Below are 15,503 nucleotides of genomic sequence, written 5' to 3' on the forward strand. Positions count from 1 at the left end.
CTGTCGTCCAGCCCCAAGACCCGACTGTCGTCCAGCCCCAAGACCCGACTGTCGTCCAGCCCCAAGACCAACCAGCTGTCCAGCCCCAAGACCAACCAACTAACTAGCTTCAAGACCATTGAAGTACTTGACATCTCTAACTTTTCTTTTATTTTTGCAGAGAGAAAAAATGGCTGAGACGAGCAGCTTTTAATCTCAAGCAACCTTTTATTTTTGTAAAGACAGGATGGTTGAGCCGAGCAGTGTTTAATCTCGAGCAATCTTAACACTTATCTATGAAATGCTTCTCGATTTGACTGTATATCTGCTCGTACCTTATTTTATATTACTGCTTGGCATACTATTTTCTGGAGCTATGCGGCTCTATTTGTCAGAGTTGTTCAAGTTTTTTCGAATGAGTTGTAAACAAAAACTATTTAACCCCATCTACAGAAATTTTTTTATGGCTCTTTTTGTTGCTTGGTACATACCAAGCAACACACAAGCACTTTAACATTAATAAAAATTAATGTTTTTAAGTCATTTTAATTATGCGCTTTTTCCTTTGTTGACTATGGTGCCCCCCAAGTGACTGAGCAGGATTCATATTTCTTGGGTTATTCTCTTAGCCACTTTCCAATTAACCAGAGTTGCTCATAATAACCTGTTAGGGACCACCTGGGTTTGCCAAAACCTATAAAGGTTTCAATAACTGACGAAAATATGTGAAATACATCACTAGTTAGCAAGATAATCATTGTGAAGTAAGGCTTGTAAAAATGGGCAAAAATCGTGTCTTATTGATTAAAAATTAACCATACAAGTTGCATCACTACAATTGTAGCTTACATTCATAAATATTAATTATTACAATAAATGGGCAATTCATGCCTATGCATAATTAATATAGCTAACTTGAGCTGGTCGGTGGTAGGGGCAGTTCGTGCCTGTACCAGCCACTCAACGATCACTTAAAAGTGATCTTTATTGGTAGCACTTCCTTAGGTGTTCCCCATTCCAGTAACGGTGGACAGGTACTAGTTGGAGATCTTTATCATACCGTGCTAGCTTGTACATGTCGGGTGGTACTATCTCTATAACCTGGTAAGAACCTTCCCAGCTTAGACCTAGTACTCCTGTCGAGGCATCTCGAGTTTCTGGGAATATTCTTTGCAGAACTAAATCACCTACGATGAACTTGCATTCCTTGACTCTGGAGTTGAAGTACTAAGCAACTTTTTGTTGATGGGCAGTCATGCGTATGTTAGACCTTTCGCGTCTTTCTTCAATCTGGTCTAAGGATTCGGCTAGCAGCTGGTGGTTATGATCTTGGTTGTATGCCACACGACAGTGAGATGGGGGAGTCACCTCAACTAACAGCATTACTTCATACCCATATGTGAGTGCAAAGGGGGTATCACCAATGGTTGTTCGCTCGGTAGTCATGTATGACCAGAGTACTTCAGGCAATCTCTCAGGCCAATTTTGTTTAGCCTATCCTAGATGCTTCTTCAGAGTGTCTTTGAGAGTTTTATTAACTGCTTCTACCTGCCCATCTGCTTCCAAAGCGGAGTGTGCAATGGAAGCGCTACCCTTTAGGCGTTATTAATGTATGATCGGCCCCGGATAGCTGTTCGATAGACGAGTCGTCGACATGCAGCTTCCAGACTTGTGCTTCATTCTTGGAATGGATAGTAATAGACTCTGGTTATTCGATGTTCTGCTCAGCACATGTACTGGGCGGTGGTCCAGATTCTGATGGCTGCTTGACCATATGCTCGTCCAGCTCTTGTACGCCTGTACACTCAGCTACAAAGTCTGCTAGAGCCTGACCTTTAATTGTTGTTCGAGGCTGGTAGGTTACATCATATTGTCCCACCTCTATTTCCCATTTAAGTAGCCATCTAGAGGTGTCTGGCTTCTCAAGGACATGCGTAATGGCTGGTCGGTAAGGACCTTGATGGGATGAGCCTGTATGGGAAAAGTTTTTTGGAGGACATGAGCAGGCGGTAAGTCAATTTTTCAATTAGAGGGTACTTTCTTTCTGCCCAATCAGCCTTTTACTAACATAATAGACTGGGTGTTGGACTCTGTTTTCTTCTCTGACCAGGACTACACTGACAGCGTGTTCCGTTATTGCCAGGTATATGTACAGTTCTTCACCTTCCAGGGGTTTTGAAAGGATCGGGGGTTATGCCAGCTGTTGTTTTAGAGCTTGGAAGGCTTGTTTGCACTCCTCAGTCCATTCAAATTTCTTGCTCCCCATGAGGATGTTGAAAAACGGAACACACTTATCAATATATTTGGATACAAACCTGCTTAGTGTTGTTATATGCCTTGTCAAGCTTTGCACGTCTTTGATCCTGGCTGGTGAGTGCATGTCCAGTAGCGCTTTTATTTTCTTGGGGTTTGCTTCTATTCCCCTGGAGTTCACTATAAACCCCAAAAATTTACCCAAACTTACACCAAAGGAGCATTTCAAAGGGTTCAATTTCATTTTGTACTACCTAAGAATGTTAAAACATTCTTCCAAGTCGCCAATGTGCCCTCCAACCTTTTTAGACTTCACTAACATATCATCAACGTAGACCTCCATGTTATTTTCAATCTGATCTCTTAACATACGGTTTACTAGCCGCTGATATTTGGCTCCAGCGTTTTTTAGGCCGATCGCATGACTTTATAGCAGTACAACCCCACGTCTGTGCAGAAACTGGTGTGCCCCTAATCAGGTGGATGCATCCTTATCTGGTTGTACCCCGAGTAAGCATCCATTAATGTTAAAATCTTGTGGCCGCTTGTAGCGTCCACTAGTTGGTCAATTCTTGGAAGTGGGAAGCAGTCTCTTGGGCATGCTTTATTCAAATCCCTGAAATTTATGCATGCCCTCCATTTGTCTTTGGGCTTTGGTACCAATACAGGATTAGATACCCTTATTGGATAGAATGCTTCCTTAATGAAATTGTTGTTCTGAAGCTTCTCCGCCTCCTCCTTCAATGCCCTAGCCCTCGTTTTATCTAGTAACCTCATTTTATGTTGTACGGGCTTGAAGTGGTCTGTATCGATGTTAAGGGTGTGGCTTATAATAGTTGGGCAGATCCCAACCATATCATCATGAGACCAGGCGAATACATCTTGGTTGTCACAAAGGAACTAGATCAGAGCGGCTTTTATGTCCCCAGATTCCTTACTTTAACAACCCTGGTCGGGTGTTCCGGGTCAAGTGGGACTACTTCTAATTCTTTGACTAGCCCCACCTTTGTGTCAATATCCCCAAAATGGGGATCTATGTCCTCCTCCCCCCGTTTTGGGTTGCATCCTATTTTTGGTTATTGGGACTTGCAGGTTGCGTAGTGTAGATTGCCTTTCCTGCCTTTTTCACTGATGAATTATAACACTCCCTGGTCACCAATTGATTCCCTTTAAGACACCTGATACCTGCCTGAGTTGGAAATTTGATGAGCAGATGAAAGATTGTACTACTCAGAGGTCATACAGGGCTAGTACCCCTTGTAGCACCTCCACCTGAACCTCCTGCGTTAGTAACTCCTGTAAAGGTAGTAGCCCCATGCCCAACTGCAGTGGACACTGCAGCCTGCCCCTCGGTGCCAAGCGAGTTTCTGGGTGGCAAATCAGCTTGCCCCCCGTTCAGATTGTTCATTGAGGGAACTAGGTGCGACGATTCAGCTTCACGTTCCAGAGGTTCTTGACCCGATCTTCTTGTTGAAATCACCATCTTTGTAGTAACGAAATATGAATGTGATTGTTCTCGCTCTCAATGAAAGCACCAAAATTTTGACTAGTTTTTTAGCCAAGTGACGCGGAGTCAAAATAATTAATTGGAGAGCTTTCAGTAGAACAATCAATAAACAATAAATGAGCCAAGAAACTAATAATAATGAACAATAAATAATAAAGAACACCAAAATTTATAGAGGTTCGGCCCCAAGAACTAGTAATGACCTACTTTCTCTTAGATTTGTATTAATCTTAAAGGCTCACACAAGATCACATGGGATTACAAGTGGATTTCTATGTGTAAAACACAATATAATAAGGAAGAATCACTGCTAGGTATAAACATAGGTTGTCTGGTATCTTTCTAAATATTGGTCGGTAGGTGAGTTTTTGAACATCCTCCACTGTGGTTGAGGGTTTGCATTTATAATGTTCTACTGGCCCAGATGCTGCACATGACATAACTGGTGATGGAAAAATCTCATTATTCCCATAGGTAGTTACAATCCTAGTTATTAGGAGGCGTGACCGAGTATTCAGGGTTGTTAGGCGCCCTCTGCGGGTGGTTAGGCAATTCTTCCAGACTTCTAATGGAGAGTGTAACTTCTTCTCGCCGACTTGGTTTGGTTGTCCATCATACCGAGCAGCTGAGCCTCTGGTGATATTTTTCCGAGCAGTAACTTGTCGTATACCCTGAAGGTATACACTAACCAACTTGCCCGGGGGGGGGGGGGGGGGGGGGGGGGTCTGCCTAGTCTACTCCACTTGTCCAAGCTTAGTGTCACATCAGATATGTTAATTTTTGGGATAACAATGACAAAATGTGATTTTTCACACCTTGTAACATAATATTGAGAGTTACAAAATTGGACATATGTGTGTGTCAAAGTGTAGCATATTTGGAGTTACAAAATCAGTTACAAATTTGCAATTCCCAAATATTACCCAATAATGTGTAGATTGAGGAGTTACACATTTGAGATTGAATTTCACAAAGCCATAATGTGATATGGCTGTTGAAGATGTAATTTTTACTCCCATTATGTGTGTGGAGGTTATAAAATCCTATGGGAAGAGATTATGACATTTTTGGAAAAATGAAAAATTGGGAGGTTGAAACTCGATTTCCCTAATAAGCCTTAATTAGGGGGATAGGAGGGCAATAATTGAATTATTATATGAGTTGTATTATGATATGACTGTGTATGCATGTTTAAGGTATTAAATATGCTTGTGGGCACATCTTCGTTAGAAATGGCATTTTCATAACTTTAGCCCGTTAAGGGCATAATTGTAATTTTATATGCTATGTAATTTAGGTCACATTATTATGTGGATATATCTAAGCTATTCAGAACGAGCGGTCCTAGTGAGCAATTTAGCAAAAAAGTCACAACGGGGACAAATACCCGGCTCGAGGTGAGCCTAGAGGTATTTTGGTAATTTGGAAACTACCGAGATTTATTAGAAAATGGAAATAATTGGGAGAATAATTAGGATTAATGATTTAATAGGGAATTAGTGGTGCAATTTGAGGTTTAGTGGTGATTTAGGCAAAATGACTAAAATGCCCTTAGGTTTGAATGATGTTAAGTTTAGCTAGGGGCAAAATGGTCTTTTGACCAATTGGACAAAGTTAGGCTGACCAAAGCTAAAAGCTTCTAGGTCATTCACGTACACACACTCACCTCTCTTTTAGCTTACCTTCTTGAAGAGGTTTTGGAGATACAACCAAGTTTGGAGTTTTTGCATATGAGTTTGAGGATTTAAGAGGAGAATTGAAGGCTTAGGAAATGAAGAATTGCAGCTGAGTACTCCATTTTCAACCTAGGGTTTCGAATTCATCACTGAGGTAAGATCACTCATGCTTTTCTTGTGTTCTTCATTGTTTTGAGGAAGTTTTGCGACTTGGCTTGAGTTTTGAGTTTCTTAGGTTCTAGGTTGTTGGATTAGATGTTCTGGTGTTAGAACCTTGTATATAACTATTGGGAAGCTTTATTTGCAGCTGGGAATGGTGGTTTAATGTTGAATTTTTGAATTGGGGAAGAGTTTGAGTTTGAGAAACTCAAAGTGAGGATTTTGGCATTTTTTGTGTCTTTGAACGTTTTGAAGTTGTCTTTGTGTTCTTTGGCACTTGGGCAACTTATATTGGGCTCAAATTACTTTGAAATTGGGTTAGGAAACTTGGTTGGATGATTTTTGGAAGTCTAGGTTGGTTATGGGTGAAATTGGGTCAGAAAATCGCAGAGAATGCAACCCAGAATTCTGGGTTTGCGACGCCTGCGCTAAGTTTGGGCGCCCTTGTGCTATGCAGGGGAGTGTTGGGGGAGCCTCTGACTTGTTTGGTTTCCTTTCCCTTGGTTTGGGCACCCCTGCACTATGCAAGGGGAGTCTGGGCATCCCTGCCCTATCTTTGGGAGCCTCTGCCCTATGCCAACTTTAGCAAGCCCCATTTTTAGAGTTTAGGAAGAACTTGGGGGCTCAGGGATGGTTCCACCACCCTGTTGGGTGGATTGGAACTCTCGAGAGCATGGGATTGGTCCCGGGGTTTTTTTTTGGATTGAATCTTAATGAGGATATTATTTATGGTTGTGACTAGGTTACTGCTAGGGCTCGGGGCAGGATCGTGCTCGAGGGTCGTTCTATCTATCCAGTGCTTGGACCAGAGGTAATAAATATGCACCCAATACGTGATATATGTGATTAGGGCTTGGCCTAGTTGTTAAACCTAGTTATGATTAGGACTTAGGCCCCTATGAATGAGCATGGTTATGATTATGCCTGTGATTATTGATTAAGCATGTTTGAATGCTCCATATTTGGATAATTGTTAAATGATGTGTGCTTATTTGCATTATCTGATTGAAAAGAATTGACTTATAAGTCAATGGCAGTTATAGCAAACTGAGCGTTGGTCGAAAGGCGAGTCTTGAATAAGGGTGCAGTCACTACTCGTCTGGTAAGAACCGCGAGCTGAATGCATGAGTACGCATGTCGCTCGGTTGGGCCGCGACAATAGCGCACTAAGCGCTGGTCAAAAGCATTGACTTATAAGTCAAGGCCAGGAATCAGCGTTGGTCGAAAAGCGAGTCCTAGGTAAAGGTGCAGTCCATACTTGCCTGACAAGAACTACGAGCTAAATGCCTGAGTACACATGTCGCTCGGTTGGGTCGTGGCAATAGCGCACTAAGCGCTAGTCGAAAGCATTAACTTATAAGTCAAGGGTGGCAATAGCACGCTCAGCGTTGGTCGAAAGGGGAGTCCTGGATAAGGTGTAGTCCCTGCTCGCCCGACATGAGCTAAGAGTTGACCGCCTGAGTATGCACTCACTCAGCTAGGCTGTTCGGCAGGATTGATTCCTGGACCGTGTGACTGAGAACAAGCCCAATATGAGGGTGCAGTCCCAATTACTCAGTTGAGCCGCTTGGTAGGACTGATATCCTGGGCTGAATTATCAATTTTATAACTTAAATGAATATTTTATTTGGAAACTGTGGAATGCATTTATAGGTTATATGATGGAAATGAATGTATATGATATCTATGAAGCATGTGTTTAGTGCTTTTGAATATTTGAGTATATTGTTATACCTTGTGAGGTTTTCTTGTTGAGTCTTGGCTCACAGGTGCTATGTGGTGCAGGTAAGGGGAAAGGAAAATTGGACCAGCCATAAGTTGGAGAGCTTCGTTGGCGACGTGTACATATGCGACTGCTCGACCACCACGGCCGGGGTTTCTCAGAGGAACTAGGGTCAAACCCTATTTTGCCGCTTAGGTCAGCTTGTTGTAACTTTTAAGTTGTAAATAACCTTTTAAATGTTTATTTTGGGATCTCATGTATGGAATTAAATGTTTTAATGAAATAGTTATTCCTTTTGACAAATTTTTTTACCCCTAAACCGTTAATCACGTCAGTCACACGTTTATGGCCAAATGACTCGTTTAGAGAGTCTAGCACTGTTTAAAATACACATTGTAACAGCCCTGATTATTAGGACATTACAACTGACATCCCAGGTCGCGGTCGCGGGCAGCCAAATCTAATTTTGTCTTTTCTCCAATTTGAACAGTTTTAACATCCCAAGTAACTCTCAAATCGTCATTTTAATTCCATAAACATCTAATTAAACATTAGTAACAACCATGGAGGTTGGTGGAATTTGAAATTCAAAGGGTGTCTCAAAACTCTATAGATAGGAGCCTAATGCTCACTTGTAAGATACACTATTTTCTATCCACAAAGTACTTGGCTAGAAAATACACCAAAGAGACTTAATAATTCGAGAGAACTATTTCCTTGTGAGATCCCTTAGTGCTGAGAGAATAGGGAGAAATAAACTTTTGGACAAAGGTCTTGAACCTTGTTCAAGTTGGTGATCCCCACTACTCTACACTTTGGTTGTGTGAGAGTTAGTGTTCCTTCTATTGTTCCTATTTGATTCTTTTGTTTTCTTATTCTTATTTTACTTGTATTATCATTGTTTTGAGTTTGTAATCTTTTTATTCTACATTTTTCTGTTTACTTGTATTTTCTGCAATTGAGTTGTAACATTTCTTTAATCAATTACCTTGCTATTGTATTTTTTGCATCGAATTGTGTTTTGGTTTTCCCTATTTCCATCTATATATTTATATAAAGGAGAGTCACAAGGAGATTGTAACGCCCTAGTTAGCCAAGACCGTCACACTATGTACTTTAAATAGTACTTAACTCGCTAAATGAGTCATTAGGCCATAAACGTGCATCTAAGTGTTATTAATGGGCCAGGGTTAAAATCTCAGTCAAAAGGGATGGATATATTTTACTAAAAACATTAAATTGTACATGAGATCCCATAAAAGTGTTTACAATCCAAAATGGTCATTACAATTCAAAAGTTACAATCTGCTGACCTAAGTGGCAAAATAGGGTTAAACCCTAGTTCCCTTGAGAAACACCTTGGCCGTGGTGGTCAAGCAGCCGCATATGTACACGTCGCCACCTAAGCTCTCCACTCAAGGCTGTGTAACATTCTCTTTCCTTTTACCTGCACCACATAGCACCCGTGAGCCAAGGCTCAGCAAGAAAACTTATTACTGCATGTATATATACAAGTATAAATAAATAATCATTATGGGGCTTGCAGCCCTAATCAGATGATGACTGTTAAGTCATTCTAGGGTCCTGCGCCCTGAATAGATGAGTAGTAAGTCATTCTGGGGTCTTGTGCCCTGAATAGATGATGAATGAGGCATCCTGGGGTCCTGCGCCCTGAATAGATGACTAATAAGTCTTTTTGGGGTCCCGCGCCCTAAGCCATGTGACTATCAAGTCACCTGAGCCTTTTAGCCTTGGCTCTAAGTAACTAGTCATAGACTAGCCAAGCGCTTTAGTTTTCTTCGACCAATAGGTCGGTCAAGCATTTAATGCTTATGTTGATTAGATCTAATCATTTCGGTTGCGTTAATATGTTATTGCCGCTCTTGACTCATAAGTCAATTCCATACGACTAGCGCTTAGTACTATTGTCGATCATGACTGATTAGTCAGAGTTTCGTGACCAGTACTAAACACCATTGTCGTTTCTGACTAATAAGTCAGTGCCATTCATAAGTAAGCAATGCTGCCAGACATTTACAATGCAACCAATGTCCATATATAGAGCACTCAACATGCCTCATCAATAATCATGCATGTCACATACTGGGTGTAATTTTCTTACCTCAGACTTGAGCGTAAAATAAATAAAGAACGATCATGTCCTTAGGCCTTTAGCGGTTACCTAATCATAACCAAATATGAAATTCCATCAATAAAATGAGTAATAAAAGATTCATGGACTAAAACCCATCCCCTTGAGGGTCGCAGCGCGCTTGCCAAACAAAGCCCAATGAAGGCTTTGGGGTTCACTCAAGTCGCGATTTGCATGAACTCGGTCGTGACTTGACCTCGCGAACCCAGCCCCTTGCATTTTCCTCGATCCAAGCTCAGCCAAAACTCATCAAATAATCCCCAATATCACAACCAAACATTAATACAACATTATCACCAATCTAGCTATAAAACCCAAGCCTCTCAACACCTAAAACACCATCAAACACTCCCTTCTAAAATCAAACTATCAAGCTTTCAAACAACACAAAAACATAGTAAAACCTCAAAATTAAAGCTTAGAATCATTACCCCAATTATGAATTAAATCCCTTTCGGTTGCTGAACACTCTTCTAAGCCCTCAAGCCTCAAAACCTTAAGCTCAAATAGCTTCAAATCCCAACTTCAAGCTTCAACAATCCAACAGAAAGAAAGAGAAAAAAAATGATCGAGAGATAGAGAGAACAACTCTGTTTTTCCTACCTGTGTAATTCTATAGCCTTCCTTGGCTGAGTTTATCTAATGGTCTAAATGACCAAATTGCCGCTAGGGCCAACTAAAGCCTTCAAAGCCATCTAAGGGCAAAATTATCATTTTCTACATATCTCGTTAATCATAATTAATGTCATCCAATTCCCGTTACTCCCAATTATCCCCAAATAATTATTAAATCATATCTCATTACCCTCTCATTCCCAGTAATGTACTAAGCACTAAATTACCCCTAGGCTCACCCCGAGCCCAGTAATTAATCCCGTTATGACCAAACCACTAACTTGCATCCTAGGATCGTCTCATGCAGAATAGCTCAAACATATCCACATAATAATATGGTCTCACCCATATATCACATACATGCACATAAATATACAATTATGCCATCAGCTGCCAAAATTACGAAAATGTCCTTCTTATAAGAAGTGGGCCCACATGCATGCAATTATCATCATATAATAATATAATTCACATAATCATGCATATAACCACATAATCACATATTAAATCAATTATGGCCCTCATGGCCCCCTAATCCAGGCACTAAGTCACATTAGGGAATCTGGGACATTACAGAGATGATGTAACTCTCTAAAATTTCTCCAAAATACTCTATCTATATTCTTATGTTTTCTCATTTTTATTATTCAACTTTAAATTTAAATCTATCTATGTATCTATATATTTATATAATCTATGTCCATATATCTATATATTTATATAAAGGAGAGCCACAAGGAGATGACTTGACACTCTAAAATTACTCTAAATCACTCTGTCTATTTTCTTTTTTTTTCCTCATTTTTTATTCAAATTTTTCTAAAAAAAATATGTTTATTTATTCTACTTTAAAAAAATATAATAATAATAATAATAGTAATTAAATCTTTTTTATTTTATTTTATTTTTAATTTCCTAATAGCTATCTAGATATAATAAATTAATTAACTAATTTAAATTTAAATGAGAGATATCAATGAAGCGTGCATTCATATATAATATATATATATATATATATAATGACTTAAATATTAAACTACAACATAATTATGTGAAAGAAAATATATTCTGATTTACTCTAGTTTAGTCATATATTATTTCAAAAAATTCAATACTAACTCTTTGTTCTATAACTTTTTAATAATTTATTTTATCGTTTTAAAAATAAAGGGTCAAATAAGTAATCAACCAAAATATATGTGGTTCAAATAATCTATCTATATATTCCTATTTTTATCGTTTTGACAAAACACGAGGTTCAAAAGTTAATTTTTTTAAAATAAAGGGTCTAAACGGGTAATCGACTACAATAGAATGTTCAAAATGGTGTGAACCCAAAAACATATTATATATAATATATTTTTGTATAAAGAATTTTTAACCTTTTGAATACATACATAGTCCAAAGGTTAATTTTTAAAAATAAAATGTCAAAGTGGGCGATCGGTCTAAATATAGTGTTCAAATAATCAATCTATCTATTCTTATTTTTAACTTTTTGACAAAACACGAGATCTAAAAGTTAATTTTAAAAAATAAAGGGTAATAGGCCAAAGTAACTCTTACACAAAACATAAATTTCTTTATACATCATTTAGAATTTTATAAAATACCATGCAAACTGTATAATAATAATAGTTATCCAAAAAATTGGCATATTTAACGTGACATTATACTTTAGACATATAACAATTATGCTTTGGACACGTGGCATTAGGCCAGGCAGACTGGTCGGCGTATAAACACAAAATGTATAATAGTTGCTACTCGGCAGGTATACCAGCAAGACCAACTGGTCGGTATAATAGACAGACAAACCTAATCGGCGAGAGGAGGTTACACTCTCCGTTAGCACCCCACAAGAATCGCCCAACCACCCTCCAAGAGTGCCTAACAGCCTTGAAATCTCGGTCAAGCCTCCTAACAAATAAGACTATAACTACCTGCGAGAATAATGAGATATTTTCATTGTTCGTTACGCCGTGTGTCGCCCTTGGGCCAACAGAAGATTATAAATACATACCCTTTACCACAGTGGAAGGGGGTTCACGAAGCCTACCGACCAGCATTTAGAAACATACCGGATAACCTATTTTTATACCTAGCAATGATTCTGTCTTATTGTATTGCCTTTTACACATAAAAATCCACTTGTAATCCCTTGTGATCTTGTGTAAACCTTCAAGATTAATACAAATATAAGATTATTGTTCATTGATTGTTCTACTGAAAGTTTTCGAATTAATTATTTTGACTTCGCATCAGTTGGCTAAAAAATTGGTCAACAACAATAATAATAAAAATCTCTTCTATATAAAAAGTGTATAGATAACATAAATTCTTGGTTTTAAAGGTTTTTTATTTTTTTTCCGTTAACTTTAACAGAATATTCTTATATTTAACATAATATTCTTAAGCATGTATTGTTTGATTTTGGCCTAGTGTTCCAACAATTGGAAAATGACCAATTCTGTAGCAAAAACTGTTGCATTGTTATCACGGTAAGAGTGCCTATCATATGAGTCTTAAACTGGCTTTAGATATGCTGTCATTACCTTTTAATTTTCGTTACAGGGACGAGGTTATCCTGATATTCCTACGAGAAGGTACAAATTCCATTATTTATGTAAATAAAATAAGATGAATATCTTTGTTCTTTCAGCTCTATTAATTTCTCCTAAGCTGCAAAAACATTCTCCAGGTTTTTGCGTCTGCTTATTGATACTCTGCATCTCCCCGCATATTGCTTGGTAGATTGTGATCCTTATGGTTTTGATATTCTGTCTACATATTGATTTGGTTCGATGGTTAGGCATCTTGACTGGACTATCTTATTATTCTCTATTTTCAATGCTTGCTTGTGCCTTGTACTTAGTTTCTACCCAATCTAAACTCACTCTTCTGTTATTTAAGCAAATGGCATACGATGCAAAAAATTTAAGGGTCCCAGAGATAAATTGGCTTGGAGTTTTTCCTTCAGAATCTGACAAGTATTGTATTCCAAACCAATGTTTTCTTCCTTTGACAGTAGAAGATGAGAATGCAAAGGTCTTTCATGAATGCCTTTCTTCCAATTGTGATCTTAACCAATGAGTTATGTCATTTTCAGACAAAAGGAAAACTGAAGCCATGTTACACAGATGCTACCTACGAAGAGAGGTGCCGTAATAGAGGTAAAACTCCATGTGCTTTTTGATGCTAACCTTTTTAGCTGGCTATGGCTGTTATAATGTACACTAGTTATTTTTTTTTAACTTGAAAGACTGGAGCTAGAGGTGATGCTGCAAAGAGGAGTGAAGTTTGAGATAGAAGCATTATCTGTGCGTGCATTATCCTTCTTATCAGAGGAGTACATACCATCTAAAATTCAAGGTGAGTTCTACATCTAATCTTTTGAAAATTCTATGTATTTGTTAAGTAAGAGCCTAAATAGTTTAGTTGATGGGATGTCTGCATGCGGCTCTTGCATGTTGTCTACTTAGTAATTAATATAGGTTAGGCAAGGTTTTCAGTTTTGAATTTGGAACATGTTAAAATCGAGTTTGGGAGATTTGTAAGTATTAAAAAAAAACAGTATTGGGAATCACTGTAATAGTGACTAATGTTAAATTCAAAAATACAAAAAAAAAAAACGTGGGAATTTTCTCTTCAATTTTCTTCACTTGACTATTAGCGGTGATGCATGCCGCCGCTAATAGTCCTATATACCCAGCCCAATTGTTCTTCTTCTTCATTTCGCCCAAAGCCCCAAATCCCGCACCCTTTGCCGCCCCTAACGCCTACTCGTCGAAAAACCCCATTTCGACGCCCCAAACCTTAAATCTAAGCCTAAAATCGTGTTCCCCAACCCCATTCTCTCTCTCTCTCTCTCCTCAGATTTACAGTCACGCCGTCGCGCCTCCTCCGCCGCGCCTCCACGGACGCCAACACCACCACCATATATATATAAAGGTATATTTAAGTATATATATTTATATATGTTTTTTTTCTATTATTTATTTATTTATTTTATTTTATTTTCTTTTATGTGTATAACTATATATATATGTATATTTACATTTTTGTGTATAGACTATATATATATGTGACCGTGTGTGTATATGTGTTTCTATATATATTTATGTGTGTGTTTATATATATATAAATATATATAAACTTGTGTGTTTGTGTGTGGCTATGTGTGTGTTTATATATATATATGTATATGTATATGTATATAAGAATATAAATATACATGTGTGTGGTGTATATGTATATGTGTGTGAGGTGTATGTATATATATATGTGTTTATGTGTTATATTTTTGATTTGTTTTACTAATTTTGTTTTCTATTTAGGAGAAAATAAATTGGTGTAATTCTTGGAGCCTTTTATTAATTGGCATGTGACTCTTATTTCTTGTTTTATTATTATTATTTACTTTTGTTAGAGGAATTTGAATATCCTAAATATTCATCCATAATGAAGTAGGTTATGAGATACATATTGTGTGATGCGGTGATATCAAAAAGTTATGAACTTGTGTGTATTAGTGAAGTAGGTCCTGTAGATTTTTTTTGTGTTGTGGAGATATAAGGAAGAAACTTATTGCGTGTTGTTTGAATTATTTTTATAACTGTTTACATATAGCTAGGTCATTAGTATAGGAGAGATAATGCCCAATTTTATGTAGATTTATAGGGTCAGGATAGAGTCGGGGTCGAGATAAGTTCTTTTATAGGGTCGGGGGCCGTGGGTCTTTATAGGGTCGGGATAGGATTTTCATAGGGTCGGGATATGGTCTTTATAGTATTGGGATAGGGTCTTTATATGGCCGGGGGTCAGGATAGGGCCTTTATAGTGTCGAGAAAGGGTCAGGGGTATGGATATGGTTTTTATAGGGTCGGGATAGGGTCGAGATAGAGTCTCTATAGGGTTGGGGGTCGGGATAGGGTCTTTATAGGGTTAGAGGTCTCTATAGGGTTGGGATTGGGTTTTCATAGGGTCGGGATATGGTCTTTATAGTGTCGGGATAGGTTCGGGGTTCAGGATAGGGTATTTATAGGGTCGGGATAAGGTCGTTATAGGGTCAGGGTCGGGATAGGGTCTTTATAGGGTCGGGGGTCGGGATAAGGTCTCTATAGGTTATCTATAAGGTTGGGGGTCGGGATAGAGTTTTAATAGGGTCTTTATAAGGTCGGGATAGGGTTAGGGTCGGGATAGGATCTTTATAGGGTCGGCAGTCGGGATAGGATCTTTATAGGGACGGGAGTCGAGATAGGGTCTTTATAGGTTCTCTATAGGGTCGGGGGTCGAGATAGAGTTTTAATATATAGGGTCGGGGTTGGGATAGGATTTTAATAAGGTCGGGGTCGGGATAGGGTGTTTATAAGGTCGGGGGTCGGGATAGGCTCTTCTAGGGTCGGGGGTTGGGATAGGGTAATTTTAGGGTCGAGATAG

General features: G+C 38.6%; 1 pseudogene; it reads left to right on the plus strand.

The window, feature by feature from the left end:
* Nucleotides 1-12,632: 12,632 nt before the first annotated feature.
* Nucleotides 12,633-13,549, plus strand: LOC133784331 (meiotic recombination protein SPO11-1-like; annotated as a pseudogene).
* The last annotated feature ends 1,954 nt before the right edge of the window (nt 13,550-15,503 follow it).

Source organism: Humulus lupulus, chromosome 6, assembly GCF_963169125.1.
Source record: "Humulus lupulus chromosome 6, drHumLupu1.1, whole genome shotgun sequence".
In the NCBI taxonomy this organism is placed as follows: Eukaryota; Viridiplantae; Streptophyta; class Magnoliopsida; order Rosales; family Cannabaceae; genus Humulus; species Humulus lupulus.